General features: G+C 37.1%; 1 pseudogene; it reads right to left on the minus strand.

Moving 5' to 3' along the window:
• Positions 1 to 3,966: 3,966 nt before the first annotated feature.
• On the minus strand, positions 3,967 to 4,067 carry LOC143681900 (U6 spliceosomal RNA; annotated as a pseudogene).
• Between the last annotated feature and the right edge of the window lie 2,168 nt (positions 4,068 to 6,235).

Genomic DNA, 6,235 nt, shown 5'->3' on the forward strand with positions numbered 1-6,235 from the left:
GTCAACAGTAACATCGTTAATATGCTTCCTCTGAATGTAACAAGGCATTATGCCAAAACTAAATGTCAACAGGCGGGGCATGGATTCTTTGTGGAAGAAAAGGAAATGTCTTCATATAGATTATGGTGGCAAAAGCATGTCTATATACTTAGGTTGGATTGTATGATGTGTAAATAAACTGTTTAAAAATGAACAGAGAGAAACAAGTGCTAGAGAAAATTCTGAGAAGCAGATGTACCTACTCACTGTTGCGGGGAAGCTGAGAGGTGCAGCCCCTTGGAAGGCAGTGTGGTGGTTCCACAGGATGCTAGACGTGGGGTTGTCATGTGATCCTGCAACCCTATTGCTAGGTATATACTTGGAGGAACTCAGTGTGGAGAGATGAATGGACATTTGCACACTGGTGTTTATGGTGGCAGTGTTTGTGATCTGTAATGGATGGAGGCAGCCTAAGGGTACAAAGACTGAGATGAAACAGGAAACTGTGGTATATACTTACAATGGACTACTGAGTGGCTGAAAGAAGGCATGGGGTTGTGAGGCATGCAACTAGGTGAATGAAACTTAAGGACTATTTATTGAATGAAATGTCAGAAACAGACAAATATTATCATGCCTCACTCATATGAACTAACTATAATGTACAAACTCAGTGAACTGAAGTCGAGAGCACGGGTTATCATATTGGGGCCTGTTCTAAAGGGTCCTAGAGCATAAGCTCTTACCTGCTGTCACATATATTCAGGAGTCATAACTGCTATTTCTAAATACTGAGTTACTGAGCTGTTTGTATAAACCTGATTGTTTGCAGAAACTTTGGATATTTACGTGACATCTGAGACTCAGAGTTAGAGTTCTGAAACTATGAAAGTCAGCATTACCCCCCCCCCCCATATGGCAACTGTTAAAAAGTTGAGAAAGTTATCAGACTTTGAATAGAGATATAATGAAGCTGATCTGGACAGGACTAAGGAAATCAGAATACAGGTTAAAGGATGATATGGTGCATATTTTAAAACTTCAACTTCTATGTGAGACCAAAGGAAGAGATGTTTATTTGGTACAAAATTTATATTTTGGGTAGTGCATTACCTAATTTAACTTGTATGGCCAATTTAGTTGAACACCATAAGTACATTGAATCTTGAATAGAGAGGGAGATTTTGTTGGTTTATACCTATTAGTGTAATGCCTTGATATTTCCCAGAGTAATTTGGGCAGTGTGCTGGTTTGAAAGGATGTATGCCCCCTAGAAAAGCTGTGTTTTAATCAAAATCCCATTTCATAAAGGTAGGGAAATCCCTATTCAATACTGTATGTTTGAAACTGTAATCAGATCATCTCCCTGGATGATGTCATTTAGTCAGGAGTGATTGTTAAACTGGATTAGGTGATGATATGTCTCCACACACTTGGGTGGGTCTTGATTGGTTTACTGGAATCCTATAAAAGAGGAAACATTTTGGAGAATGGGAGATTCAGAGAGAGCAGAAAATGCAGCACCACAAAGCAGAGAGTCCACCAACCATCACCTTTGGAGATGAAGAAGGAAAATGCCTCCCGGGCTGCTTAATGAAACCGGAAGCCAGGAGAGAAGGCTAGCAGATGACACGGTGTTCGCCACGTGCCCGTCCAGATGAGAGAGAAACCCTGACTGTGTTTTCCATGTGCCTTCTCACTTGAGAGAGAAACCCTGAACTTCATCAGCCTTCTTGAACCAACGTATCTTTCCCTGGATGGATGCCTTAGATTGGACATTTCTATAGACTTGTTTTAATTGGAACATTTTCTTGGCCTTAGAACTGTAAACTAGCAACTCATTAAATTCCCCCTTTTAAAAGCCATTCCATTTCTGGTATATTGCATTCTGGCAGCTAGCAAACTAGAACAGGTAGTGAATAAAAAAGTATTTGCAAAGTCCCCTTCAGAGACTGAGGAGAAAGGAGAAAATATTCAACTTCCCCATCTGGGGAATTCATGATATTCTCACAAGCAGTGGAGACAACCAAATTGATAGGCTGAGTTCTCAATCTTGGGGTTCACCCATATGAAATTTATTCCTGTAAAGGAGAAGCTAAGTCTACTTGTAAATATGCCTAAGAGTCACCCCCCAGAGAACCCCTTTTGTTGCTCAGATGTGGCCTCTCTCTCTCTCTCTAAGCCAACTCAGCAGGTGAACTCACTGCCCTCCCTCCTACATGGGACATGACTCCCAGAGGTGTAAATCTCCCTGACAACATGGGACAGAAATCCTGGGATGAGCCAGGACCCAGCATCATGGGATTGAGAAAGTCTCCTGGACAAAAAGGGGGAAGAGAGAAATGAGACAAAATAAAGTTTCAAGACTGAGAGATTTCAAACAGTCTAGAGATTATCCTGGAGTGTATTCTTATGCATTATATAGATATCCCTTTTTAGTTTTACAGAGTATTGGAGTGGCTGGAGGGAAGTACCAGAAACTGTTGAGCTATGTTCCAGTAGCCTTGATTCTTGAAGATGATTGTACATGATGTTGGATTTACAGTATGATTGTGTGATTGTGAAAACCTTGTGTCTGATGCTCTGTTTATCCAGAGTATGGACAGATGAGTAAAAAAATAAGGATAAAAAGTAAATAAATAGTAGAGGGGATAAAGGGTAAAAAATTGGATAGATTGAAATTCTGGTGGTCAGTGAGAGGGAGGTGTAAGGGGAATGGGATATATGAGTTTTTTCTTTTTTCTTTTTATTTCTTTTTCTTTTCATTTCTTTTTCTGGAGTGATGCAAACATTCTAAAAATAATCATGGTAATGAATACACAACTATGTGATGATATTGTGAGCCATTGGTTGTATACAATGTATGGACTGTATGTGTATGGAGATTTCTCTATAAAAACATTAAAAAAAAAATAAAAACAGAATGAGGGGGGATGCAAGTGTAGTTGGTAGAATTCTCGCCTGCTGTGCAGGAGACCTGGGTTCAATTCCTAGTCCATGCACTTCCCCCAAAAAAAAACAAACAAACAGAAAACAATTTCAATAAATGGTGCTGCAATAACAGGATACTCATATGGAAAAAGAATGAAATGTGACCCCACCATACAGCATTCAAAAAAAAAACAAAAAAAGATAAAACCAGAATAAACCCCATTTCCCAATGAATTGAACTGGCTGGCTTATTATTATATGGCTACTGTATCAAACAATAATCTGCTTTTTACCTTTAATGGGTTTGAGGTTATAATGGAATAGGAGCCATGAAAACCACAAATCCATCATTAACTTCATATAAACCACAGTGATTAGAATCCAATAGCAATTTTTCTGTATAAACGGTTAACCTCTACTCAATGTTCTCAGATCAGATCTTGTCTTTCTTACCTTCCTTCCTTCAGCATGTTCTTTCTCCCACTATGAATGATTTTAATATCTCTTTACCCACCCCACTCACCATACTATCACTACCATAATCTGTGTTAATTCTTACTTATCACTTTATAATTTTTATAATGTTCCTCATTGTTATGTGCATTTTATCCCCTTATTAGACCGAGCTCATTGAAAACAAGCACCAATATATTTCAAAAATATATTACTCATCATAGAGACCCAAGAAATGTTTGATGAATGAATAACTGACATCAATGATTGATTTCTATGCAAAAACTCAAAAAGCCTATAAGCCAACTCAAGAGTTGCAGATAAACTATCCTTAAGAAAAATGTCTTGCCTTCTCAAGCAATATTAATGTTCCAATTGAACGATACATTTAATACTTGACCAACCAACAAACAAAAAAGACTACAAAGTACTAGTCCTATAAAATTAATTCACAATAGTGACCCTCATATACATTTTAGGAAAAAATAGAACATTTTTAAGGAAAATTTTTAAGGAAAAATAACTTTTAGCCAAATTAATGGTATCCTACTACTATCAGTAATAAGGTGACTTTTCATTAAAGTTACCATTTACTTTTAGTTTTTTAATATGGGATGTTTCATGAATTTGCATGTCATCTTGTGCAGAGACCATGTTAATCTTCTCTGTATCATTCCAATTTTAGGTGCTGCCGAAGCAAGCACACCATTTACTTTTTATTCTCATTGACACTCTCACAGTTGTCATTGGTGGGAACCATTCGTGTAAATGGAACAAACCGGGTTTGATTTTCTCAGAGCAAAAGTATTTGCATATCTGGTGTAATTGGAGAAGTTGGAATAATAAAAGGCAAAGGGTAACAGATGCTCTTCCAAAATAACTTTCCTCTGGGATTCTATATAACCTGAGATTCTCACTATTCGAATTCTCACTACTCATTATCTACACAACTGTGCATTTTTATTATTATTTTCTTGATTATAAAATAACGCACACTTATTGTAGAGACTTCGAAAACTTAACCCAGATAAGAGTCATTTTGCCTCATATGACCCACTTTTTTTTCCTTCTGTTCCACTCCTGACTTTCCCCTCAGCCACTTCAAGGTGCTTTTTGTTGTTGTTTTTGTTAATCCAAACACTGCTTTATCCCTTAACTTCTCAAAATATGTCTAGGTTTTGACCATGAGGAGGTTAAACAAATATTTCCTAACTGTTTTCACAATGACAAGCAACATCTTGAACCCAAAACCAGTGTCTTGCTACCTTTCTCCTGTGGGCACCTCCACCAAATAGAAAGCAGCTCAACCATACACGAAAGAGATTTCCAGAGTTAAGATTCCAGGATGGCACCTCCGCCCCTAGAAAAGGAGGACCTCATCTCCTTCAGTCCAAAGTCTTCCCATTTTCCTCTCCTGAATGACTGATGGTGGGAATACCAATTTCCTTCAAGGAAAACCATCCCACCTTCAGACTTGGATCTGACCTCCATGGCCCAAATAAAGAACTAATAATATTCACTAATTATATTCACAACTAATAATAAATAACATTTCCCAAAGTCTAAGTTAATTGAAACTGATTCCCTCATTTTGGAAATATAATAGCCCAATCTAAATGCATGTTTAGGTAAAACATTTCTCTATTTCTTTGCTTAACATTTTTTCTTAGAACTGTCTCAATCTCACATTTTCCTCCGAGAAAAGAGAGTTTTTTCCAAAGTTATTGAACCTCTTCACCTTCAGAAATAGAAAATAATTGGCAGTCTGGGCAATATATATGTAATGCTTATAATTCTATCATTAAACTATTTTATTATTATTATCAATACTTCTTAAGTTGATACTCAGCTACACAAATAATACAGTGCTGAACATCCTGAAGGATAAATCTTTGTGCATTTTTCTTACTTCTGGATAAAAACCTGAAAGTGGAATTCTTAGATAAAAAAATCATGTGCATTTTTAAGATTTTGATTGGTATTGCCAAATTATCCTTCAGAGAGGTTTTTATTATTATTTATACCTCCACTAGCAGAATCTAAATGTACTTATTTTTTAGCACCTTTAAGCCATTATAGTCTGATAAGAGAAAGGATAACATATTTTACAATTACCAAATAATTTAATTGCCAATTTAATTGACAGAGTTGCACAGCAATAATTTAATCACCATTGACACTTCAGCAAGGATTCTTTTGTTAAATCTGCTACACTGAGATAAATGGGGGAATGAACATAAAATGTCTCATGCATAAGTAATGTCAGTTTGTTTTCTCCCCCTCACTTGCTTAAAACATATTCTGTTATCGTCCTCTTGGCATTCATTGTCTCCCACTTTACAAAGGGATCTTACATGAAGATTAGGGTAATCGATAGAAGGATATCCTGAGAGTCAGAGATACAATTTCTATTGTGAAGAGTCCAAAGGCCTAGATCTCCTCAGTGGGAGAAAAGAGTTAAAAAGGAAGGAGAGAAGAAGGGGATAAAAATGAGGAGCCTGCATTGGGGAGGGAGCAATAACGGGAAAGCAGTTTTGGTGGAGAATTGCAGGCAAGAAATGAGAATGGAAGTTTCAGAGCAGCTGCAGAGTATGGGAGAGAAGCAGGAAGCCAGAGAATAGGAGGGGGAAGGAAACGCATGGCAGGGGATTGCAAGTAGGTCCTCTCTGATGGTTTTCAAATAAAGAAATAATAAATTATTTTTTATTCTAGTTTGTTCCTGAACTGTATTTCTTTAAAAGCAACAAAATGCCAATTTATATTTATGAATAAATCTTAATTCAAGAAAGAAAATCAGAAAGTTTCAAATGTCAACAATCATGGCGAGCTTGTGGGTTGGGCCACATAGAGGTGTGGGGAGGTCTGAGGTGGG

This window comes from Tamandua tetradactyla, chromosome 4 (genome assembly GCF_023851605.1).
Source record: "Tamandua tetradactyla isolate mTamTet1 chromosome 4, mTamTet1.pri, whole genome shotgun sequence".
Lineage (NCBI taxonomy): Eukaryota > Metazoa > Chordata > Mammalia > Pilosa > Myrmecophagidae > Tamandua > Tamandua tetradactyla.